This window comes from Lontra canadensis, unplaced genomic scaffold, assembly GCF_010015895.1.
Source record: "Lontra canadensis isolate GAN:19392208 unplaced genomic scaffold, GSC_riverotter_1.0 scaffold187, whole genome shotgun sequence".
Taxonomy (NCBI): Eukaryota; Metazoa; Chordata; class Mammalia; order Carnivora; family Mustelidae; genus Lontra; species Lontra canadensis.
In genome coordinates, this window is record NW_022631181.1 from 1,321,632 (window position 1) to 1,348,047 (window position 26,416).

Consider the following 26,416-nt stretch of genomic DNA (forward strand, 5'->3'; position numbering starts at 1 on the left):
CCTCCTTTATCTCCTCGGGGGCAGCTGACTGAGTTCTGGGCTTGCCCCTGAGTCAGAGGCCCCAGCAGGAAAATAAACTTTCTGTACTAAGGGGAGGAGGGAGCAGCTCACTTTTCAAAAATAGGAGAGGCAGCTCTGTTGCTATGACAAATTTCTTGTGTTGCTCCGTGTTTTTGAAATTTTCTACATTTTTTTTATGACCCACATAAAAAGGTACATACAGCCTCCTTATAAAAATACATGGAAAAATCTCCATCTTATGCCCGATCTGAGGGAGATTCAAGGAGCTTTGGGGCCAAGAGAGCTTGTCGTAAAGGCTTTGATGGCTCTGGGATCTCTGACGTTTTGGGGACCCCCACCCTACACATTGTGGCAAACCTCAAAATGTCCCTATAGATCCCATTATAGATGTGCCTTTCTTATAAAAATATCTGAAAAGGTTTTAAAAGAATTTATACAATCAGGGTTGGGTTTTTTTTTTCGAAGAATAAATTATTCAGCATGTTCTTGTGATTTGGGCTTTTCTATTTCTAAACACACAGGCGCTGTGGACTAGCAGCTGACTCACTAGTGTACTGTAGATCGTTCACCAGACATTTATTAATGTTGAATTTTTAGCTGCCTTTCAGGGTCCTGGGGTCGGTTTGCTTGCGATTTCAGGTTCTGCATATCTCCAGACACCTTTGACAAGCTTGTGGACTTCAGGTCCTGGGCCTCATTTTCCTGTATGCAAAATGGGAGCAGTTTAGGAAGAGGCGAGCAGAAAGGAAGGGGGACGCAGAGGACGAGGATGTTAGAGCAAATGGAACAAGATAGCAAAAATCAGTGACTTTGGGCGAAGGTGCAAGGAGTTCCTTGTCCTATTGTTGCTGCCTTTCTCTGAGTTTAAAATGGTAACAAAATGAAAAAAGAAAAAGTTCCCCCTCCCATCGCAGGTGGTGGTGGTGGTGGGCCAGGAGTCATCAGTGGATTGATGGGAAGCTTGCAAAGCCTGGAGGGGCAGCAGGGGCTTAAGGGGTGTGGCTCTGTGACCCCCCACCCCCACCGCCGTCCTCTCTAGCTGAGCAGGCGCTTTTTCATGTGCCTTTATATTTTGAGGATCTCTACAGATCCTTCTGGAAGAAAGGCGTCTTCTAAGAAGGAAGCTAGAGACCTGTGGCCATGGAATCTAAAGACTGAGTCCATTGATCTTGGAGGCCTATCATTTTTCTAACAGCGGAGACTAAAGAAGCCAAGTCCCTGGTTGTAAACTGGCGGGTGGAGCAGGAGCAGGGGGGGGGGGGGGGGGGGCGGGGGGGGAGGCAGTGGGAGGAGAAAGAGGGCGGTGGAAGAAGTGGCCCAGATGGCGAATTCGTGTCTTCCTACAGCCGCCTTGCAAGCCAGCACGCAGCACTCGCCAGCTGCCACTCTCCGAGCTTTACCAGCACGCATGCTAATCCGACAATACCCTGCCAGGCAGGTACTATTACTATCCTCATGTTACAGAGGAAGAAACGGGGACTCAGAGAGGTGAAGTCGCTTTCTCGAGGTCACACAGCCCAGGGGGTGGCAGAGCTTGGATGCCCATCTGGGCACCTGGTTAGTGTGGCTTAACTTACTCCATGTTAACAACACAGCTAGAACAGGGACTTTGGTGACTGATGCAGGGCCAGAGCCAGGAGACAGGGTGGGGGGGCGATGGGCTTTCAGAAATGACCCACCGAGCTATGGCAACACTAGGTATTAAGCGCTGACTCTGAGCCTTGTGTCATATACACACATGCATCATCTCAGAGAATCCTGCAAAGCAACTCTGCAAGGTTGAAATCAGCATCTTCATTTTGCAGAAAGGGTAAGAAAGGCCCAGAGAGGGCAAGTATCTTACTCCAGGTCACATAGCAAGAAAGTGGCAGGGCTGGCATTCAAACCCAGGTTTTTCTGACCTCAAAAGTCTGTGTTCTTTTTTTTTTTTTTTTTAAGATTTTATTTATTTATTTAAAAGAGAGAGAGAGAGAGCATGCACGAGCCATGAAAAATGGGCAGAGGGAGAGGGAGAAGCAGACTCCTTGCCGAGCAGGGAGCCCAACACAGGGCTGTATCCCAGGAACCCGGGATCATGACCTGAGCTGAAGGCAGATGCAGAAGTCTGTGTTGTTGTTGTTGTTGTTGTTGTTCTTTTTTAAAGATTTTAGTTATTTATTCGACAGAGAGAGAGAGAGAGATCACAAGCAGGCAGGCAGAGAGAGAGGGGGAAGCAGGCTCCCCGCTGAGCAGAAAGCCCAATTCAGGGCTGGATCCCAGGACCCTGAGATCATGACCTGAGCCAAAGGCAGATGCCTAACCAACTGAGCACCCAGGCGCCCCAAAAGAAAAAGAAGCCTGTGTTCTTGACCATTAGGCTGAACTGCCTTAAAATGCAATGGCTTTGGTGCTTCTGATCTGTTTCCAGGAGTCCACAGTAACAGCTGGTCCTGGGAAGGGAGGTGCAGGTGTGAAGCCTGGCTCAATTCATCAAAAATTTCCAGTGTGGGTCAGGCCCAGTGCTGGTAGCTGGTACAACAGCAGTCTAGGGGTGGAGACAGATGTATACCTGATAAAAGGAAGAGGCAGTGTGATTTGAGAAAGGATGAATGTGTTGGCCAGATACAGACCCTCCTGGCAGGTCAACCTTCCCAGTAGGAGGGAAGAGGTGGGGTGGCCCTGGAAGGCTGACTGGAGGAGAGGACATCTTGCATTTGAAAGTTGAAAAGGTTACTGTGGCTGGAGGCAGGGTGGCCAGACAGGGTATTTCTGGCAGAGAGGACGGCTCTAGCACCGGTGCAGAGATTTGAAACCACATGGATGGGGTTAGAGTTGAAGGAAGGGAAGGGGTGAGCCATGCAGCTGGAGGGATGGGCATGGCGAGGCCACTATGTGTGTGTGTGTGTGTGTGTGTGTGTGTGTGTGTGTGTGTGTGTATAGCAGGAATGGAGGAGTTCTCTGGGAACTGAGAGAACTGGCTGTTTAGGACTTGCTGTGTGGCTTTGAGCAGCTGCTAACCCTCTCTGAGCCTCTGTTCTACTGCCTGGAACATGGAAGGTTTCCCAGACCTGGGGAACGGCCAGCTTGGGTTTGAGATGGGGCCTCAAACATGCTCCCAGCTCCTCCCATCCCCATCCTGAAGCAATGGGCTGGAACAACCCTGCTGGTGCCCCCACTCCTCTCAGGCATCCAGGGTGGTCTCCCTTCACCCCTGCAAATCTCTCTATCCCACTGGGAGGAGCTGGGCTGAGTGGGCAGGCTTCTGCTCATAGGGGAGAAATGGGCCTCATCCAACCCCCACCCCACCTCCCCCAGGAAGCCCCCTCCCCTGTTAGGGCTTCCTCACTCCTGGTCACATACACCCCTCAACACTCCCTCTCAGTGCTGTTAACCCTTCCCAGCCTGGACAGGAGCCCAGGGACTGGATTCTTGCCAAGCAGACAAAATCGGCTGAGCTGTCAGCACCCTCCTACCTCCTCCTCCTTCTCAGTTCCCAAAAGTCAGCTTCTCACTTCTGTGCTCTTTCCCTCTGTCTCAGATGATGTCCAGGAGCCCGAGGAATCCTCCTTCCTCCTCCCTTCCTGAGCCCCATCTACAGGACCTACCGTTACCTGAACACATACCGCACAGACAGACATCATGTTCCCAATAACATTTTTGGCTGTAGGAGTTACCAATGTCTGATGATGCTTGGCACAGCGTTCCACTGTCCCATCTTGGTAGCCCCGCAGGCCTCCCCATGGTGAAGAGCCAGAACTTGGCCGTCAGGAAGAAGTCTTTGGGAACATGGCCCAGCTGGTCCGAGAAGGCTGGTCATCCATCTGCTCATTCGTTTAACAAATATTTATAGAACAGGTACTATGGGCCTAGCAGCAGTCCCAGCCCCTGGAGCTTTATGTGTGGTTACGGGGACGGATGGTATATTCACAATACGAATGATCGGGGCATTACAAATGAGGTCGGTGCTACAGTGTGGGACGGGATGTCACGAGAATGAATGACAGGGACACTGACCTTGCTTGGGAGTGCAGAGAAAGTGACATTTCAATCGACGTGGGAAGATTTGGGTCCTCCAGTCCTCTTTCAGCTTTGCCATCCCTTTCATTTTTTCTTTCCTGGGAGATGAGGTTAGGTACTAGGGAGCCATGGAATATTGTTGAGCAGTGGTGTGGCCTTGAACAAAATGGAACATCGGGTTGGTGGCTCTAGTAGTGCCCCAGGGATGGTTAGAGGGCCTGCATTGGGCAATGCCAGCCTTTTAATGCCCAGTAGGACAGCAAAGTGATCTGACATTCATTGAGTGCTGTGTGCCAGACTGTTCTGGGCCCATTGTATATATCAACTCCTTTCATCTTTCCAACAACGGTCTGAGGTAGGTCTTTCATTACTCCTTTGTGCGGAGGAGAAAGAAAGTCTCTCTCTGAGACTCAGAGAGGTTAGGAAAATTGTGCAAGGTCACACAGCTAGCAGGTGAAGCAGGGACTCGAACCCAGAACTGTCTGCCACCAAAGTCAGTGTTCTGGTCTCTAGAACAGCCCTTGTGTTAATGTCCTCCTGCTCCTCTACAAATTACCACAAACATTATGGCTTAAAACAGTATGTATTTACACTCCCTCAGTTCTGGAGCTGGGAAGTCCAAAATAAGTCTGAAGGGGATAATACCAGGATGTGGTCTGTAGGGCTGGTTCCTGCTGGAGGCTTCAGGGAGAAGCCGCTCCTTGTGTCTTCCAGGGGTGGAGGCTGCTTGTATTCCTAGGCTCGTGGCCACATCACTGAGCTATCTGCTTCCTTCCTCATCCTACTGTCTTCTCCCCCTTTGATCCCTTGCCTTCCCCTTCTGAGGACCCTTCAATTACCCTGGGATCCCCTGGATAATCCAGGATAATCTCCCCCATCTCAAAGGCACAGTTTCATCACATCCACAACTTAATCCCACAAGTACTGAACGAACCAGAGATGAAAAATGACTTGCCCAAGGCCCCACAGCCAGTCAGTGGCTGAGACAGAGCTCCCATTCCAGTGCGGTCTGTCCACATCTTTTTTTTTTTTTTTAATTTTATTTTTTATAAACATATAATATATTTTTATCCCCAGGGGTACAGGTCTGTGAATCGCCAGGTTTACACATTTCACTGCACTCACCATAGCACATACCTTCCCCAATGTCCATAACCCCACCCCGCTCTGTCCACATCTTAAGCAAAGTCTGAAGTAAGCACAGTGTGGGTTTATAGGGAACCCTTCATGTCACAGAAAGTTATCTTCCCCAGCTTCCTGTGGTTTGAGAGCCTCTCTGGTAAACCTAGTTTCGCAACTGATAATCAGGGAGAACAAGGAAACCATTTGCTTTAACTAGAGTATTGGGCATCAGTGAGCGCTAAAAATCAACCAGAAAGAGATACCAAGGGGTGTGGGAGTTAAGGTATAAGTTTATCTACACTAGGGTTGGCCAATCCATGGGACAGGATGAAGCAGAGCTGGCAGTGGCCCCCCAGTCCCCTAGGCCAATGGATGGACTTTTGTTGGAGAACTGAGTGGGATGAAAGAGGCAAAGCCCTTCCTTTAGGTCCAAGGTAGGCATTGCTCATGGGTCACTGTCCAGCCACACGTGGATGTGGCCTCAGATTTCCTTTAACACAGAGCTCTAGGATTCCCGAGCCAACCAACTAGATTTGGGTATAAGACAAAGCTCGATCTGCCATCTTGGAACTACACAGCATTTCTGAGGGAATTAACAGAGTCTTCTTTGCCACCACCTATCTTGGGAGTCTCAGTACCCCAATGTTAGGGCTCGGGTTTCAGAATCTTATTTGAAAACAACAACAAACAACTCCCCCACCCCATCCACAACCCTCTTTATTCCAAGGAAGAAAAAGCCAGACTTCTCAGCCACATTCAGCATGGTGACGGAAGACCTGTGGCTTCTGACTGGTGGGGGCAGCAGGACCCTTGCTGTTCCTCCCTGTCGGCCCAGGTGGGGCTGTGTGCACTGATCCTTACTTTGGGCATCCAGGCCCCTCACTCTCTTAGATTGCCCAGCCAATAAACCCAAACCTCGTTACAGCCTTGGGTTGGCTTTGGAGACTGGGGGTGGGGTGGGGGTGGGGCTCCAAGAGACCTGCATTAACAGGATCCAACATCCAGTGAAGGAGGAAGAGGAAATTTCCATAAATCCATCCAGACACTGAATTCCCAGGCTAGGCTCCTCTTCCAGGATATCCTGAGTGTGCCAGATCTTCCTCAGAGGTTACCTCCCTGTCTCCTCTCCCTCCTCCTCTCCCTTCTCCCCTCCCACCTCCTCATCTCCTCTATCTCCTCCACATCCTCCTCCCCTCCCCTTCTCCCCTCCTCTCTCTTCCCCCTCCTCCTCTCTCCCTGCTCTTCCCCTCCCCCTTTATTTCTTCCCCTTCCCCTCTCTGTCTGTACTTCCTCCTCCCTCCCCCTCCTCCCTCACTCCTCCCTCTTTTCGTTCCTCTCCATACTCCAGCCCCCCTCAGTCCCCAGCAGATTAAGGAAACTGGTTTAGAGAGGTGGGAGGACTTGCCTCAGTCACACGGCTCACAGTGGTGGAAACAGGGATTCGGTCCCATCTGCTCTAATGTCAGAGCCCCCAGCTCTTGACCTTGGACTCACAAGGTAACTTGTTCCAGGATCCAGGATTTATTCCTTGTGGAAATATCCATACCAGTGGTTGTCAAACTTGAGTGAACGTCAGAATCCCCTGGTGACTTTTGAACACACAGCTCCCTGGGTCCCGCCTGCAGAGGTCATTGTTCCCAAGGTCTGTGGACTGACCTGGCTCGAGAGCTTGAATTTCTAGCAAGCTGCTCAGCAAGGTGGCAGTGGGTCCAGAACCCACGCTTTGAGAACCACTGATCTCTGTTAATGACAGACCCTTATATGGTGCTGTACCCAGTGCTCAGGCTGCTGTCGCATTGTGGAAATAGCCTCACCTTCGGACCAGGATGCTCTGGGGCTGTGACCTGGGACATCCCTACCTTCATTGGGTCTAGTGTTCCCAGTTGTGCAGTAAGGGTGTGGATGAGATGCTCTTGGTCCCCTGGGCAAGCCTGGCAGCACAGGGAGGAGAGGGGTTTAGAGTCAGGCTGAGTCTGACTTCCTGACTCTAGGGAGCTGTGTGACCTTGAACAGTGCCTTAACCTCTCTGTGCTTCCAGTTAGTATCTAGGAAATGAAAGAGATGATAGTTTCTAAGTGTCAGTTTCACTGAACTAACAGTTGAGGATGGTGGGAAGAGGAAGGAGAGGTTCTGAGGCTGGTCAGATGGTGAAGGACATGTCCACAACCACCCAGACCCTTAGGTCTAAAGAAGACAGCATAGGGGCACCTGGGTGGCTCAGTGGGTTAAAGCCTCTGCCTTTGGCTCAGGTCATGATCTCAGGGTCCTGGGATCGAGCCCCCCCATTGGACTCTCTGCTCAGCAGGGAGCCTGCTTCCCCCTCTCTCTCTGCCTGCCTCTCTACCTACTTGTGATCTGTCAAATAAATAAATAAAATCTTTAAAAAAAAAAAAAAGAGCAAGAGACCCTCTCTTCCATCCTCTCTCCATTTTCCCTTCTCCCTTCTTCCCCCACCCTTCTCTCTCTCTTTCCTACTCCATCTCTCCCCCTCCCTCCCTCTTTCCTCTCTCTCACCTTCTTCCCTCCCCACTCTCCTCCCCTTCTCTTTTCCTTTCTACACAAGTTAGTTTTGGCAGCCTTCCCTTTGGAATGAGCCAGACCTGGGTTCAGGGGGGCCTCTGTCTGCCAGCCCCATCTGGGTGCCCTCGGCCAAAGAACAACTCCCCACAGCCCCAACACCCTCAAACTGTAGAACAGGTGAACTGGCAGGTCCTCCAGAATGGTGGGAGGGTCATGTGACCCATTCCGTGGGAACTGCCCCCCCCCCCAGCCCTGGGGTGGGGCCATGCACACAGTGGGCCCCTCTGTTAGTTTATCAGTCTGGAGGCCAAGGGCTGGGCTCTGGACCCAGACAGCCTGGGTGGAATCCCAGCTCTCCTGCGTATGGGCTGTGTGGCCCACGGCAAGTGACTTAACCTTTCTGGATCCCCATTTCCTCGTTGGTACCACAAGGGCAGAAATAGCACCGCCTTAGCAGAAATAGTACCTCCTGAGAATGAAGGAGCAAGTGGCCGGCCAGCACCCTGTCTGGGTGTGCACTCTTGTGTTTATTCTGCTGATGATGCAATCACGCGGACAGCGAGCCAGCACCTTGCTTTGCGGCGCAGGGGCCAGACGGAATACAGCTCCTTCCCCAACTGAGTTTCCAGGGTAAGGGAGACAGAAACTGGAAGGGGAAGGGACACCCCTGCTGCTGTGGTTGTAGGGGAACACCAGGGGAGCCGAGAGCAGGCCCCCCAGTGGCAGGGAAAGGCTTCTGGGGAGATGGTCCCTAAGTTGAGACTTGAAACGAGTGAGGCAGCCCCTCTGAATAATAAAACGTATGTTCATAGGAATTTTGGATAAGAAAATAATTGGACAAGTGTGAAGTGGGGCATTTATTATAGTCAAAGAGTTGAAAAGAACCTAACCAGTCACCCAGAAAGTGTCAATTCAATAAACCTATGTAAGTAGTAAACTGCATCCATTGGGGGTGGGGGGGGGAGTTAAATAAATAAATAAATAAACAAACCAGTGCATCAGTTCAATGAAATAATGAACAGGGTAAGTTGTGTACACACACACACACACACACACCCCTATCGCTGAATGAAGGAGTTTACAGTTTGGAACGCGGAGTATGACTGAGCCATTTTCCATCTAGATGTAGCATATATATGTGTGTGTGTATGTTCATACCGAAGTGTTAATGATATTTCTCTCTGGGAAGCAGGGCTTGGGATGAAAGCAGGATTTATATTTAAACAACACTGGGCCTGAACGTAGTTAAAGGTTTTGGTGTGTTTTGTCAGCCAGCTCTCCAGAAATGGTCTATCAAGGTATATTGCAAGTACGCAGATGTTTTGCTTCCCGGTGACATTTACTAAAACCAGACATTATGAAACATTTTCATCTTTGTACATTTGACACTAAAAAAAACCCCAAAAACCAAACCCATTGCTGTTTTAATTTGAAAAAAAAAAAATTAAATTAAAATAAAATAAGGAAAGGGGAGCACGACTAGGGGGCCAGGAAGGGCATTCTGGTGGAGAGAGCCGGCCCAGGCTGGTGGGATATCTGGCAGCTCCTGAGACCCTTATAGGGAGCAGCTGCCCTTCCCACAGCTGCCTGGGGCTCGCATGTGCTCCTGGTTTGCGTGCGCTCAGATGGTGGGCACAGCTCCTAGCTGGCCTCCGCCTGCCAGAGGGGTGGGTCATCCCCAGTGGGCCTTGCCACCAGCCACCCAAACACCACCCACAATCCCAGTCCCGGCTGGCCTGCCCGCCAGCCTCCTCTGGAGGCCCCCACTCCACGCAGCTGGCCGCTCCCGCCCTCAGCCAGCCCAGTTTCCTGCCCCTCCCTCTCTCTCTCACTCTCTCTCGCTCTCTCCTCCCTCCAGCTGTTTCTCTGGCAGAGTTCTGTCCCATTCAGGCTAGCGAGGAGCTCGGGAAAGCACGAGGTCTCCCAGAGAGGCTCCTGAGGGCTGAGGCTGTTTTGGGCTGGGTGGGGGTGGGGGGCATCCTGTGGCCGAGAGAAAGAAGCTGGACCACGCAGGTCCCCTACACGGCCTCCAGTGGCCTGAAGTTCAGGGGAGCCCTTGGGAAGACCTAGGCGGAGACCAACCACAAGGTAGCACGCTTGCCTTTGACACTGTCTGGAGGGGCCAGCAAAGGGGAGAGTCATAGAGAGAGGAGGTCTGTGGTTCTGCTTAGCATTTAATGTTTGTCAAAATGAAAACCTGATTTTTCAGATTTCCGAAGTCATGCATGCTAATTGTAAAAAACAGCAGGGTCACCCTATTTTTAAAAGCGGCGAGCTCCGTGTTTTCCTTCATGACTCCAGTGCTCACAGCTACGAGGCAGGTGTTTCCCTCTCACAGGTGTCCTCATTTTACAGGTGAGTGAACCAGGACCCAGAGAGGGAAAGGCAGTGGCTCAGAGCTGCAAGACGGTAAGCGGGGGATGGTGGGGGTGTGGGGGGCAGTGAGGGGAGGTTGAGATTAGAACAAAGCCGGTGTCATCGGCACAGCCCACTGCCTCCATACAGAGACTTCGAAGGAGGGCCTCACCCAGAGGTGGCCCTTCAGGGAGCTCTCTCCGTCGCTCCTACACTTGCTCACTCACTAATTCATCTTGAGAGCCTACTAGATGGAGCAGACACAGCTAAGGATGTAGGTGTGGGCTCGCACACACGTGTCCAACATCTGATTTGGCAACCTCCCTTGTCTTGCACAGGGGACTGTGCACTCCCGTCTATTCCTCCAAGATGCATTGTAATGGCTGCATGGAAAGGCTGTCTTGGGATTTATGTAACTGCTTCTCATCGTGGTTGCTTCCTTCTTTTGTTTGTTTGTTTGTTTGTTTGTTTCTTTTTTCCATGATTACAAGCGGTGCTCTCTCGTGTACATCATCTTTGCATGTCTGGCCTCTGGATACTTTTCCAAAGGCCAAATCCCTGAGCCAAAGGTGTGCCTGTTCTTAAGGTTTGTGAAGCTTCTAACCGCTTCCCTCTACATTTCTTTATTAACGCTGATCACCCCCTGCAAGTTGCTTGTCCATTTTTCTTTTATGAGTCTATGGTTCAAGTCCACTCCCATGTTTTTTTCTGTCAGTGTGTTTATCTTTGGCTGATTTTTAAGAGTTCTTTGTATATGGAGGATGGGAACCCTTTGGCCATGCTACCTGTTGAACAGACCTGCCCTCCCCTCTGCTCCTGCTGGCACGGGGGTGCTGTGCTACTGTTGAAATGAGTACGCCGGAAAGGCTCGCCTTGAGCAAAGTTAGGAACAACATATCATAATCCAGTAAACACTGCTCGCTACAAGTCTGATCCCTCAGACCAGCCTGTGGTTCCGATAGGCCAACGAGGAGGGGGTCAGGTTTTGGGTCTGTCTTCTTTTTCTAGTAAGAGGCCTGATCCCCGCCCTCCCTTTTGGCAGCCCCTACTTCCTTTCTAAGGGCGATCTTACCTGTGGTTCTCGCTGTCTCTTTTCCTTCCTCCAATCTCCAGTGGTGGGAGGAAGGATGCTTGGCATCTTCTCGAGAAAGAAGGCTTAGCTTAAACCAGGGATGCTCAGACAGTGGGGTGTCAGGCACTGAGAAGCCCATAGGAAGAGTTCTCTCTTGGGACCAAGGACTTTCTCTGGACTCTGCCAAAACTTTGGGGAATAGGTAAACTTGACTTTGGGCAAGTCACTTCTCTCTGGCTTGACCGTTTCTGGGAGGTCCCTCTCTCCATGCCTAGTCTCGTCTGTCTCTCCTGCTGGCCTGGGGCTCCTTGAGGCCAGACTTGGGATATTTACACTCCTCTCTATATCCTCTGGGTGCTCGGTAAATATTCTTGAATAAGTGAAGTAATTAGGCCTCAGTTTTGCCATCTGTAAAATGGGACTGGAGGGTCAGACAAAGTCTCATCCCTCAGGTATTTCCTTAATTAAATCCTCCCGGTTGGCAAACCACTTTACTGCCATGCTTTTCTTGAATCCTCACTGTGGCTGCATGATAAAGATATTATTAACATGCCCATTTTACAGATGAGGAGACTGAGCCCTGGGGAGGGGTTCTGATGTTAGACCTCCATGGAAGGCACTAGAACATTGTGGCTGCAGCATGAGTTTGTTTGGGTAAGTTTGAACCCCATCTGCCCCCTGCCAGCTGAGTGACATGGCACAAGTTATCTGTATCCTCCAGTCTCCTCATCTGTAAGACCGGGATATCATAAAGACTACGTGAGATCACACATGTGGAACAATTAGCAGAGGGCTCATTGCGTAGTAAGGAACTCTAGCAACGTTAGCCAGGAGTCTATGATCATTTCTACACCACACCTGCTGTCCATACTTTCAACACCCATCCGAGCCAAATAGAAGTTATTATTAATTTCTTTACCAGTGGAGTATTAATGCTCAGATTCCCATCAGCTTACAAAAAATCCCTCAAAGCCTGTTTCACTCACTCTGAGGTACGCTGCACGAGCATGGTTATTACTGCCCATAATGATTGCCACTTTCCAGGCTACAAAGTAGACTTGGGGCTTCTCAAAGTGTTGTCGTGGGAATGCTGGCATCAGAACAATCATGAATAATATCATTCATGCCGGATAATCATGGATATCTCCTAAAGTTTCAGTTTGGGCAATCAGAGTCTCCAAGGCGAGGCATGGGAGTCTGCACATGGCACCAGTTTCCCAGATGATTCGGATGTACCCCAAAACTTGAGGGCTGCTGAGCTAGAGGATGTGAACATCTTTTCTGTTTGCCTTTTGTCCAGGTTTCTGGGTTGTTTATTGCACACTGAGGTTGAATTTTTTTCCCTTTCTAAGCAAATATCTACGCACTTCTGTGAGCCTGTGTGTCTGTCCTGTGTCAGCAGTTGAGACCAGGAGGCCTGGTGCAGAAGTGAAACTTTATCTTGTAGCACCATAGACAGTCGGAACATGCTAGCCGGCACCCAGTGTGTGGGCTTTGGAATTATTTTAAGAAACAGAACTCTTTCCTGCAATGAAGACATAGGGAGGACGGCAGTTGGAATGCAGATACAAGGCATGTTATTCTAGTTGAAACAGAGATGGAGGATTCCAGGCCGTGTTCATGGAACCTCACTCTTGGAGCTCTGTAGGGCAGGTTGAAAATGGCACATCTATTCCAGACTGATCAGAGACCAAAATTCTGGAGCTTTGCAGAATTTGCTACTGATCTTAGGCAAGGTGTTTTCACTCCATGGCCATAATCATCTCATGTGCGAACAAGGAGGTTGAAGGTTGTATTAGTCAGGTAGTAGCTGCAGTAACAAATAGTCCCAAACAGGTATAATGGCTCAGACAAAACAGACGTTTACGAGAAAGCAGGTGTTTCTGTGTGGGGGGAGGTCCTCTTGCATGCATGTCCCTACTGTCCCCTTGGACTACACCCCTGATGAAAGAAAGCATAGAGGTGTGTGGCACATTTGCTTCTTCACTGCCCTCTGCCACATGGGAGATAGTCATATGACCAGTGTAGTCACAAAGGATGCTGGAAAATGGAGTTCTTGGCAGGGTGGTTCTATCTCAGTGTCTGATGTATGCTATGGAAGGGGAGGGTAGATTTTTGTGGACAGCTAGTTGTCTCTGCCACGAATGTGGTATCTTTGGGTGTCTCCCATTCTCTGATTTTCAGTCTAGATTTTCACTAACATGGTGCTAACAAGGTGATGTTGGACCCACAAACACTTTCCTATCCTAAAGATAATCCCCATCATCAGATATACTGAGTAAATGCCCATGGTCCAGACCCATCAACGTGGGTTTCCCTGGAACTTAGGCAACTACTATTCTCTTTCCCTCCTGGAATAAACATAACAATTCTATTGAGCACAGCACACTTCCTGAGCCCAAGGCTTTCATATCCAGCATCGCCCTACAGACTGACTTGGAAAGGCTCCATGATTATAATCCCCATTTTAGAGATGAAGAGATTGTGGATCAGAGAGGTAAAGGGACTTGCCTAAGGTCACATACCTCATAAGCAAAAGAGCTGGGATTTGAACTCAGATAATCCTAGTCCTGTCCTGAGGTGGCATTGCATGTTGGATGTGTGTGTGCAAGCCTGTATGTGTGCATGTGTGTGCATGCTCCCATGTGCATGTGTGTGGTTAGGGTAGGAGGTCTCCTTGGGCTGCATCCCCCAGGGCTGGGCATGAGGAAGTGGAAGTGTAAGGAATTGTCCATATTGCGAGCATGGGCTGTGCTGGCTGGTCATAAGGCAGCTGGGTGGTTGTCCTGGCCTGGGGGAGCTCAGTGTATCTAAGTGTCACAGTCACTGACCAGAAAAAAGGGAAGGGGATGGTGTGTGAGGACACAGACTGAGGGTGTCTGGATGGGACTGAGGCCTCAAGTGGGCCACGCACATAGTGGGTGGTGGGAAAAATTTCTTGCATGAATAAGCCTATGGAGAAGTAGAAGCTGGACCAATGTGAGTACCTCAAATGAATTGGGCCCAATCTCTGGTCTGAAGGCCCTTCGGGGACGAGAGGGAGGCAAATCAGTAACAACTAACTTTTCTTTATTCACCCAATAAACATTTATTAGTACCTACTATGTGTCTGACACCCCTCAAGGCAGAACGAGGAAAAAGACAGGACTCTTCCTGCCTCAGTGGAACTTTGGATGGGCTGCGGGCTGGTTATGTTTGCCCCCACTTTAGACAAGAGGAAGGTGAGGCCCTGATTGGTTCAGTGACATTCCCGAGGTCACTTGGTGGGAGTAGGACCTGGGCTCCTAGTTCTCAGTCCAGAACGCATCCTTGTTCCCTTGGCCGGGACTGGGATGCAGGGAAGGCGCCCTCCGGGTTGATAGTCACTTTGTGCCACCTGTGGATGGACATCAGGAGAGGCTGGTTTTAGGCAAAATTAGGAAACTCCTTAACTTACTTCTCTTTTGGAATTTCTGTAGTTTTGCAGTGATTGGCACAAGAGGATCCAGAAAGTAGAATTTCTTGCCCGGCTGGGTGGAAGGGAGAGGCGGTCATTCTACCCAGTGCCATCCAAGAAGGGAAGAACCAGTGGTCACAGAATCCACAGCTGCTTGCTCTAGAGTTTAGAGCCCATCTCTGCTTCCTAACGTCCTGTCACCTCTGTGTCCTCCTCTGTAAGATGGGTGTACTCTAAACACCTCCTTCATGGCATCATTGGGGATCACATGAGTTAATATACGTAAAGCACAGCATGGCACATGGTCAGCTTAATGAAGACCTTTCTATTGTTTACTAGGAAAGCAGGCATGGAAATTTGCCTTTGCACACCTGGGTCCCTATGGGAGTGTGGCACCTCGTGAGCTTGGATCCCCAGGTGGGAAAAGGTCATTTGGGCGCATCTCTTGGCTTCATGTTTTGCCCCTTGGAGAAGCCCTGGGCTGGGGGGAGTGAGGGAGTCTCAGGCCTTGTTCTACCGCACCCTCCCCCCCCAATAGCCACTCTGCAAGCTTGGAAGTACCAGCAGCTGACTCAGCAGGGGGTAGTCAGCGGCTACGCAGGCAATATGTCAGAATCGGTTCTGCTTTCTTGAGGTTCATGACTCGGATCCTCTGATCCCAGCCCTAGGGACAGCTCTTATGCAAGGAGATGGTTGAGTAAGGCAACTGGGGCAAGAGACCATGGCTAGCGTCTTCAGGTTTTCCTCTGGGAGCCTGGGCCCAGAAGGACAGGAGAGCTGGGTTTGGCTCCAGCCACCTGGGTGAGCTTGGGGCAGCCCGTTACCTCTCGAGCCTCAGGTGCTTGCTGCCTCAGTGTTGCGGAGAGCCCGTCTGCAGCGCTCAGGAAACGATCAGGGTGGCGATGAAAGACAGGGCGACGTACCACACGCACCCATCCCTCATTAGCTGGATTTGTTAGAACGGTTGTCTGCATCTATGAATTCCTGAGTATGAGAGGAAGAGCTCAGGGAGCCAGTGTAGGAGTTCGTCACTACTGCTGTAACAAACACCACAGGTGTAGTGGCTCAAAACCACGCCCATGTCTCAGCTTAAGGTTCTGGAGGTCAGAAGGCCCGAACGGGTAGCACTGGGCTGGAAGCCAGGTGTTGGCAGGACTGGGCTCCTTTCAGAGGCTCCGGGGGAGAATCTACCCCGCCCCCAACTTTTCCAGCCTCAAAAGGCTGCTGGATCCACAGTCCGTTTCTCCATCTCCAAAGCCAGTGGCAGTGGGTTGAGTCCTTCTGATGTGGAGTCGCTCTGACTCTCCTGGCTCCCTCTTTCATTGACAAGGACCTGTGTGAGGACACTGGGCCCACCTGGATAATCTGGGATAATCTCCTGATTCTCAAGACCCTTGACTCAATCCCAGCTGCAAAGTCCCCTTTTAACACGTCAGATAACATATTCTCAGGTTCCGGGGGTGAGGACACGGCATCTTTGGCAGAGAGAGGCATTATTCTGCCCACCACAGTGGGGGGACATCTCGAACACTGTTCTGGATCTGTTTCCTGAATTGGGAAATTGAGAGTTCAATTTGGTGGCCGCTGCTGCAGTGACAGCTGGCTCAGTGAGGCACTGACCAGTCAGAACTGATATGGGTGTGAACCGCCCACGAGGCTGTACTGGGGTGTATGGGTGACCGTCAAGCCTGACCGACGCCCCAGGCTTTGGCATCATTCAGCCTGGATTCAAATTCCAGCTCCACTACTTACAAATCCTGTGGCTCTGAGCCAGTAAGTTTCTCCTCTGTGAAATGGGATGGCAAGCTGTAAGTCAGGGTGGTGGTTAGGAAGAAGTGAAGGTGCCCACGTCTCGTGTGAAGCGTGGTGTCTGGAACCTGGTAAAACACTCAACGTGAACTAGTGATCCTCCTGGTGGTTGGGCCTCTACGTCCAGCCCTGGTGATTTCTAGACGGAGAACCCTTCTGTTTCTACCCTGTGCTAGGGGAGAAGGGCTAGCCTGGCTCCTGGGCTGCGGGTACCCTCAAAGAAAGAGGGTTCATTGTTGGGAGTGTGTATGCCAAATCATGCTTGAGTTTGGGGCCGGGGCGGTACCAGATGCCCAGCCAGGCTTGTGTTCAACTAGAAGTTTCTCAGGCTCTGACGTGGCTCCAGGGAGGGGCCGTCTCATCCCTTCCGCTGTAAGACCCTACAGCTCTCTGTCCTGCTGTTCTACCCATGGGGCTCAGTTTCCTCCAGGTTTGTGTCTTTTTGAGTTTCTCTTTCTGTTTCTGGCTGTGCTCCTAATTGTGCCACCCTCTCTGTGTTGTCTGCTGGAACAACCCAAGAGGGCCCCCTGGATTCATTGAGTCCTAGCAGGGTCCTGCTTTCTCTCTGAGGGATTAATGCCCCCCTCAGTCAGGAACCTTCCTATCTAGTAGGCCCAAGACAAATCTCGAATTGACAAGGAATCAAATTGACATCGTCCTTGACATTGTCTCGTCCGTGGAGCTCCACACTCCTCACTCATGAGCCACGGCAGACATGGATCTGTTTCAGTTATTTATCTCTGTGATTCAGATCACTCCAAAATGTGAAATGGCTTCAAATGACTTCTTTATTCACTGTTCTGTAGCTGGGCTGAGTTCCGCAGGGATGGCCCATGTTCATTCCTTGGGGTCTCTGTCAGGTCACTCATGGGCTGTGATCAGCCGGGAGCTTGACTGGGGCGGGGCTCCTTAAGATGGCCCCATGTCCTGCGGGGACGTGTGCTGCCTCTCCCCACATGGCACCACTGCCTGGACTTCTCTCCCCAGGGGCTCAGGACTCTGAGAGAGTGAAAGCCAAAGCTGCCAGACCTCCTGAGATCTAGGCTTGGGGTTGGCAAGCATCACTTCTGCCCCACTTCATGGGTCACAGCACATCACCAGCCCAGCTCAGACTCAAAGGGAAAAGCAGTAGGGTTCACCTCTTAATGGAAGAGCAATGTGCATCTATGGGAAGGGGGTGATGTTAGGGCCCATCGGTGATAATGAGCGATCAACCAGATTTGACCTTAAAATTTGGTGGACGACGATGTTCATCTGAGATGATCATGTGTCGTTCCTGAGTGCCATAGTCTGTTGGGGCTGCTTTCACAAAATACCAGAGACCGGGGCCTTGTAAATGGCAGACACTGATGGTTCATAGTCCTGGAGACTGGAAGTTCAAGGGTCAGGGTGCTGACGTGGTCAGGTTCTTCTGGGCTACAGATGGCTGACCTCTCGCTGTGTCTTTACACAGTGGAGGGGGTGAGGGAGCTCTCTGGGTCTATTTTATAAGAGCACTGATCCCACTCATTAGGGCTCTACCCTCATGACCTCATCGCCTCCCAAAGACCCCACCTCTGAATACTGTCACACTGAGGGTTAGGACATCAACATACAATTTGGGGCGTGGGGGAGGGGGAGGAGCAGAGGGGACACAAACATTCAGACCAGAGGCCTGAGTATGAGTTAGTCCCCCCCTTTCACTGCTCTGATGGAGAAACAAGCTCGAGAAAGGAAGAAGGACTTGTCTAAAGGGGCCCATGAAGGTAGTGAGAGAACCAGGATAGAGCTTCTGTTCCCCCCACTAGCATTTATTGAGCACCTACTGTGTGCCAGGAACATGGCATCCAGGGAGAGACCAGCCCTGCCCTCAGGGGGCTCCCAGTCACTTGGGAAGACAGGTATGTAAACAGAGTGGGGTCCCTCCAGCCGGAAGGTTGGCTTTCATGGCGGGGTGCACAGCACCAACTGCTCTTGGGTCATGATCAGCCATGATATTTTCATCCATCATCCATTCACAACAGTAGCCGAACCCTAGTCATTTGAATAAAAGCACATTGTTGGTGGTTTTTTAGTTTTTTGGTTTTTGTTTTGTTTTGTTTTGTTTCGTTTTTACAGATTTTATTTATCTATTTGCAAGAGAGCATGAATGGGGGGAGGTGCAGAGGAAGAGGGACAGGCAGACTCTGTGCTGAGCACGGAGCCCAACTTGGGGCTCAATACCACAACCTGAGCTGATACGGAGAGTTGAGTGCTCAACTAGCTGAGCCACCCAGGCCCCCTGAAAGCATATCATTAAATACACTCAATGCACCCAGTACTATAGGGGCAAAGAACTTTGCTGGGGGTGCCTTTGCTGGGGAAGTCCGGAAATAGCACCTTGAGAAGAAAGTGCAGATTTGAGCAGGCTCCAAGGATGAGTTGGCTTTAGATGAGACCTCCAGTTGGCTGGAGCAGAAGCTGGCCAGAAATAAAAGATATTTCAGGTGGGGAAAGCAGCATGAACAGAGATTGGGAAACTTCATGAGCCTGGGGTGTCTGGTGTGGTGGGTGGAAGCAGAGAGTGGCCGGGGGAAGTCTGGACACTCTGCAGGGTCTTGAAGATCCCACCCAATTTTCTGGGTGGTCCAAGGCTGCCAGTATTCACCAGAACAGCATCCTGTTGTCCTGAGGCTCACTCTCTCCAAACTCTGTGCTTAAGCTTAAACGTTTGAACAATCAAAGATTCCAGACAACCCCAAGCTAATTGAGTTTGAGCTTCCAACTTGGCAGAGGGCATGTTGGTTTGTGGCTCTATCTCTTGAGTTGTCTGGTCCAGAAACCAGCTTGGAAAAGAGAATATTTCTTTGCATTGGTGGCTTTTGTGACAGAATGATGGGTCTGCTCTCCTCCTGTGCCTGGGACTTGCTGACGGATGGAGACGCGGAGCTTGGGGCTAAAGAAAGTTGATTTAGGCTGGCACCCGTGGTCAGCCTGGGACTTGTTTACTGCTGGGAGACTTTGCCAATGCTCCATTGGAGCCAGACTGAGCCGGGCTGGGAGCCGAAGGGCCCACCAGCCTCCCAGAGGCAGGGGAGGTAGAGCTGACTGATGTTGAGAGAGTCTTTGGGGAGTGAAGGCAATCTGCAGTCTCTTTTCTCGATGACTTGTCTCACAGCGGGCCCCTTCAGCTGTTGGGGATTTGGGTCACGAAGAAAAAGGGCGTCCCTTGAGTCAGAATGGGACAGCCATCTGGTGCGTAGAAGGAGAAACTCGGCCAGTTCACAGACCTGGTTTGAAACCTGTTTCTGCTGCTTGCTGGCTGTGAAACGCAGAAAAGATCACTTAACTGCTTTGTGCCTCAGTTTCCCCCACTGTAAACTGGGGATCACCAGGGTGTTACGTGGCTTACATGAGATCATGTGTGGCCCAGAGGTGGGATTGAAAAGCACTGTGGCCTCTGCGTGAGGGGGCCGGTCTCCAGTGGCTCAGAATGGTGATGGGGGAGTAGGGACCAGAAGTCCTGAGCCAGGAGAGGCTGAGAAATGCCAAGTGTGGACCATGCCAGGGTAATGTTTGGCCCCACACTTTCCCCTCCATTTCCTGCCTTGGCCCGAAAACATGGCAGGAGTGGGTGGGGACCTTGAATCACCAGCCTCTCGTCTCTTGGGGGATGCCAGGCCTGCCTGGCCTCAATGGACCTTTCTTTTTCTGATCCCCGCCCCCCCCCCCCCCCCCCGCCCTCCATTTCCTCCTGTGAAAAACCCTAGCCATGAAGGAAATCTGGAACAGGGCTCTGGGGAAGGGCAGGGCAGCTTCCTGGAGCCTGGCTGGGCGATGGCTCTCACCTCACCCTCACCAATTCCTGGCAGGCCTGGTGGTGAGGGCCCTGGTCAGGCTGGGGTCCCGGGCCTCCTCCCTGTCCAGCCTGGCTGGCCCCGGCTCCACGGTTTCTGTTTGCTCCACGTTCTCGGGCCTCTCCCAGCGCTGGCATCTCATGTTTCCTGGGAAGCAATATCACCCAAAGTTCTTCCTTCTCAGAGCTTCTTGTGTTGTTTCCCTTGCCCCAGGGGACAGCTAACTTCCATTGGCTGAGTCCCTGCTGGGCTTCTGCCCCATCCTACTTCCTGTCTTTCAGATTGTCTTCTGGGGCCAGTAGGCATCCCCTAGCCTGTATGCAGCCGTACTTTCCTATCCAGGATGAGGCTTAGAGAGGTAGGTTGGTTGCCTAAGGTCAGACAGGAGACAGGCCCCTGACACCTCCTTCTCTACCTGCCCCTACACCTAACTGTATCCCACATGGCTCTTCTTGTTTTCCTGGCCCCTTTGTCCAGAGTCTACCTACCCTCCTCCTTTGTGGCTTCTGGGCCTTTCTGCCTTACGTCTGCCTCACATCCTCCCTATTCCAACTAGGGCAACTCTTATTCTCTTATCTCTTCTTCCTTTTTTTTTTTTTTTTTAAATCAAATGCCCCGTTCTGTCAGAAGCCCATTCTCATCCAGGTGTCCAGTTGAAAACCACAGCAATCCAACTCATTCACACTGAGGTATTTGCAACTAATGACAGCTCACCAGAGTGGGGGGTTGTGAGCAAGGTGGCTTAAGTCAGCAGAGAAAGTCTGTGCTGGTGGACATCCAGGCACTGTAGACACAAGGCAAAGGGAGCTTTTGGCCAGGGATTCCCAGGCAAGCCAGCAGCAGCTCTGTCCTCTTCCAGAGATCCGAGGACAGGCAGTTACAGAATCAATTTCATAGAAGTGTATATTTCCAACTTCCTCACACCTCCGCCAGAGAGGGCTTCTCTGTCCCTCCTTTTTCTTGTAGATAGAGTGGCCAGAATTGAGCCTTTTTTTTTTTTTTTTTCTGTGACGAAGCTGCACTTTAGCAGCGTGGGAAGCCGTGGGGACAAGTGTCGCAATCTGGGCACACCCCGTGTCTACAGGGTCCGCCTGCCTGCCACTTTCTCCCAGAGCCTGGGGGCAGAGGTACTTGCCACAGCCAGGTCCTGGATCCTAGGTGAGGAGCCTGGTGTCCCTGTCACCCTTCACTGAACTAAGAAAACTGTCCCCCGGTGCAGGCATTGGCGGGGAGCCTGGAGGCTGGGCAGGTGTGGGGAGAAGCCCTTCTCGTCCAGGTGCGTCTGGAGAGGTAGGGGGCATGGCCAGTGGCATTTCCAGAATCCTACTCACTGTCTGGTTTCACAGTCCTTGACTTCCTAGCTATGAGAACTTGCTTTCCTTATCTGTAAAATGGGGGAGAGGATGATACTGCCTCATAGGGTTTTTGGGGTTGGGGAAGATAGATGTAGGGGAGGGCACATTTTATGTTTTATCTTTTTTTTTCCCTTTAATATTTGCCACCATCAGCTGTTTAAAGGAAGAATGTGGAATGGGGCGTCCACACATAGCGTGCGTGCAGCTCGGGGGCCCAGTGATCAATGAATGCCCAGTGTTTGCGATTTTGCCATTAGCGGTCCAGTCCAGTCTGTCCCTAGCGATGAGGTGGCTTTGGGAAGAAGCTCTGCCCTTTTCTGCTTTCTTGCCATGAGGGTTTGAGCAAGTTGCTTCACCTCGTTGAGAGTCATGTTCTCGAAGACTCGAGATGCATTGAGAGGGTGGTTGAGAGGGCGCAGGGCTGAAGCCAGAAGCCCTCCTGGCTCCAGGGCAGTGATAGGCTTCTGGAACCATTTGAAACTGTCTCTCTGGGCATCATCTGGCTCCTCCAGGGGTTGGGGTGGGGGCTGGCTGGTTTCTCCCTTCCATGTCATATGGAAATGCTGCAGGCATCTTGGGACATTCACATTCCTGAAGGGGCTCTAAGACTCGAGGGTTCTGGGCTCTGTCCCCAGACATGGGGGTACAGAGCCAGGCTACTGTGAGAAGCTGGGACAGAGGCGGGCTGGCCCTTGTCTTCTCCCTGTACTTCCCTGCCCTATGACCGCTTCCTCCTTCTCACTCTCCCTCCTCCCCCCTCCACCTCCTCCTCCCCACTCCCTCCCCTCATTCTCCCTCCCTTCTTCCCCCCTCCCCTCCCCTTTCTTCCCTAGCCAGTGCTCTAAGTTCCAGAGGCTGAGTGGACATCTTTGGGCAAAAGCAAGCACTTACCTTGAGGTGAGGGAGGGTCTCTGAAGCTCTGGGTGCCAGCTGGGCTCTCTGACTTGTCTGGGAGCTGGCTGAGATAAGATGCCAGGAAAAAAAGAAGCAGGCCTCAGTGGTCCAGGAAACCTGTCACAGGCACCCCACAGCCCTGCACACATTGTGGGCACTGCACAAGTGCTAGTGGAGGGGGGATGGACCAGCGAGTCCCAACAGTGGAGGGGCACGCTCTGGGAACCACAGTCTGGAGCATCGCCTCAAGACCCCTCCCTCTCTTAGCAAAAACCGAACACTCACTAAAGTTATTTTGAGGTTGTGTGCCTATTTTTAAAACATAAAATTATTTTGAGGGTGCTTTGTTTAAACAAACAAACAAAAAAAAAGCATGGAAATTTTGCATTCAGTGCCATAATATTCTCCTGCATTTAAAGACAGAAATTGCGGCCCTCAGAAATTTTGGGGTCAGCTCTGCGGAGGGGTCCTTCATCTGTGTTCTGGTTTCCTGTCTCTATGGCTCATTCAGAGAAATTTGGGGTAGAAAATGCATGGATCGTCAGGTTTGAGGGGGACAGTGACAGATGACTGACTCTTCTTCCCCACCCCACCCCCATCTCTCCACTGTGTATTGAGGAAATAGGCACAGAGAGGTTAAGCGACTTGCTCAGAGTCACACAGCTGGTAAGCAGCAGAGCTAGAGTTTGAAGCCAGATAGAGTTCACCCTAACACTTCAAGAGATGCCCCTTGGGTGAGTCCCTGTTCCCCTTCCCCTGATGCATCTATGGCTGGGCAGCTGGGGCAGTTTCCTGGACATCTGAGACCCACTTCCTTCCACTGCATCACCTCTGGTCACAATCAGCTCCCAGACCTCAGAACCACTAAGAACCCAGCTAGCACCTGGGGCTGCAAGGACGTTCCCTTCGGAGATAGGGACAGTTTTGCCCTAAGACGCAAACTTTAGGATTCCCCAGCTCGAGTCCTGGACCTCTGGCCTGGGCTGGGTCTCTCTAGAGGAAACAGCCTGTGTGCCTTCTGAGGCAATGGCCAGCCTCTTTTTCCAGGTGGTTTGGCTTCTGCCCAGTGTCCGGCCCTTGGCTCCTTGACTGCTATCCGTGAGCCAACTGTGAGTTGGCAGGTTTCTGAGAACTCATTTCCAGAAGAGGAAACTGAGGCCCAAACATGATGTCAGAGAAAGAAGCCTGGTGTCCGGGCCTATCTCTCTAGCCATGTTGGCATGTGTGTTCAGGTGGGACTGATGCCCTGAGTCTTCCCTGCTGGGCAGAGGGCTTAGGGTCTCCTGGAAGAGCCACATGCTCGTGGCTTGGAGAGGGAAAGAGATTTGTGCAAGTTCAAGGGAAATTAAGAGCAGAGTGGGACTGGAAGCCATGTCTCCCACCTCCCCCAGCACCTTGTTTGTGCCTCAGTTTCCCCCACAGGGACATTCAAGGCTCAGGGTTTGGATGGGACAGACAGAGCTGCTCTTGGGGTCTCCGTTTCCCCTGCTTATATATATCCCCCTATAGGGCGATTGACAAACCTGGCCCACTGGAACCTGTATGTGGTCAAGTTTTTACTAGTCTGCAGAGAAACAGAGAAAGAGAGAGCATACAGACAACAGAATGAGTTTTTTCCTAAAGTAAGATGTTTTCAGCTGAGAAAGAGGTCTTTTTCCCACTGATTTTTGTTGGCATTAACATCCTGGTTTGTTTTTTTTTTTTTTTTTTTCTGAAATGGTGGGGGCGGTAAAGGACAATTTTAATATTGCAACACTCTTACTTGGCATAGAAAGGTGGGGGCTCTAGGCCAGTTTCAGAACTGGGAAACGTAACTGGGTTCATGAAACTCCTAAGCTTGGAGTTCATTTAGCTAACACAGGGTCTTGGTCTCCTTTGAGCTCAAGGAGGGTCAGGTAGGCAGAGGTGTGGCTGAGGTCACATGATTGGAAAGTGCTGAGAGACTGGGCCCTGGGCATGGAGGGGAAGATTCCAGCAGCTAAAGCCAGAGCCAGACTGCAGAGCAGGGATTGTACCTGGCACATAGTAGTTGCCCATGATTATCACGTGAGTGCTCAGCACACAACTCAGAGTCAGGGCAGTGGGCAGGGAGACAGAGGACTGGGTTCTGAGTTGGATAGCTGTTGTAGGTAGGGTTTCCCCAAAGCAGAGCCTGAGGCAAGGATTTAGGTGAATGTGAGGTATTGAGTAAGTTCTGTAAGGCAGGGTTGAAATTCAGGGAGGTGAGTGAGGCAGGGTCACCCAAGTTCAAACTTGGAGTCCATCTTTGTTTAAAATTGTGATATTTTGCTCATCATGCATTTTGTGCATTAGTTTCAATTTTTAAAAAATACGGAACTAGGCATGCCTGGGTGGCTTAGTCTGTTAAGCGTCTGATCTTTGGTTTTGGCTAGGGTCCTGATCTCGGGATTGTGAGATGGAGCCCGGCATCTGGCTCTGAGCTGAGCTGGGTGTGGAGCCTTCCTGGGATTTTCTCTCTCCTCCCCCTCTACCCCCCACCCCTCCCCCGCTTGCAGGCACTCTCTCTCCAAATCAATCAATTAATTAATTAAAATATGGAACTTAGTATTAAGATAATAAGATAATATAATTAACATAATGCTAGAATATGGAATTTGATTAATTAATTAAAAATATGGAACTAGGGGGTGCCTGGGTGGCTCAGTGGGTTAAGCCTCTGCCTTCAGCTCAGGTCATGATCTCAGGGTCCTGGGATCGAGTCCTGAGTTGGGCTCTCTGCTCAGCAGGGAGCCTGCTTCCTCCTCTCTCTCTCTGCCTGCCTCTCTGCCTACTTGTGATCTCTCTCTCTGTTGAAATAAATAAATAAAATCTTTTAAAAAATATGGAACTAAAATATTATTTCTTCTGATTAGTGTATTTTGGAGCATAATCTTTATGCCTTCAAGGACAGAGCAGAGGAGGAACTCAGTAAGGAGGCAGTCTCAGGCAGAGACAGCCTCAGCCTGGTCCCACGGGGAGCTCTGGAGCCTGAATTGTACTCTGTCCGTTGGGAAGAGGCAGCCCCTGCTTAGCTCAGGGCCCTTCTCAGGAGAGGGGGCCAGCTGTGAGCTGTGAGCATCTGGTACTCTATAGCTGTGGGATGGGTGCCCCCAATGAGGAAAGGGGATCTGAACTGGGCCCCAACATCTACCACGACACTCTGTTTTTCTTTGAGAGATGGCAGTAAAACATTTGAATCATTTATAAGTGCTTTTGGCTGTTGGACTGTGTTTCTTTGTCTAGGAGGGTGCTGAGGCTTTCAGGACCCAGCTTCTATTCCTGTTATAGAATGGAGGAATGTATGAATGTTCTGGAGCAGGGAGGGCATTCTGGGTTGGGGAAGGGAAGGGGCAGGGAGCTGGTGTGGATATGGGCATGGCCCAGGGGGTTGAGCTCATTTCAGCTACCAGCTCTTTTCCTGGGAGGGTGGGAGCAGGGGGAGAGGAAAACCCGAGTGGGTTAGGTGTCTGTGATTCTGGCCAGGGAGGGAAAAGCAGAGGGAGGAGGAAGAGGAAAGGAGGAAGGAGAGGGCTTTGCCCCCCAGTAAGCAGGCATGTAGTCGGGGTGTTGGGAGGTGCCCTGCCTTTTCCTAAACTGGGAAGCTGAGGAGTGTTAAGCCCCTGAGGCCTGGGATATTTAGTCCTGAGTCCCAGAGCCCTGGAGATGGCTGGGCTTCTTGGTGGAACTCAGGATAAATACCACCAACCAAGTGTAGCGTGCATCCCAGGGCTCAGGGAGAGAGGCACGGGGTTGGTTCCCTGACCACACCTTCCCTTTGGGGTTTTAGGGTGACACCAGAGTCCATATGTTCTTGCTCAAATTCTGCTTCTGCTGCACACTGTACCTGTCTGTACACCATCAGAGCTTTAAATCCGAACTCAGTCTGAAATCACCTACTCCATACTGTAGCTGTGGGACCTTAGGCAGGTTGCTTTGCCCTTCTGTCCCCTCAACTGTGAGATGGGGTGGGAATCAGGCCTGTGGGGAGGCTGGAACAAAGTAAAGGATCAGAAGGATCCCA

The 26,416-nt window shown here is 51.1% G+C and overlaps 1 protein-coding gene across 1 annotated transcript in view; it reads left to right on the forward strand.

Annotated features, from left to right (window-relative positions):
• The first annotated feature begins 9,634 nt into the window (after positions 1-9,634).
• CMKLR1 (chemerin chemokine-like receptor 1) overlaps positions 9,635-26,416 on the forward strand; it is a 45,778-nt gene continuing 28,996 nt past the window's right edge. The window contains exons 1-2 of the transcript XR_004381390.1: positions 9,635-9,747; positions 10,015-10,063. The gene's annotated coding sequence lies outside the window, so the exon portion shown is untranslated. Of the gene's footprint in view, positions 9,748-10,014 lie in introns of the transcript that reaches the window.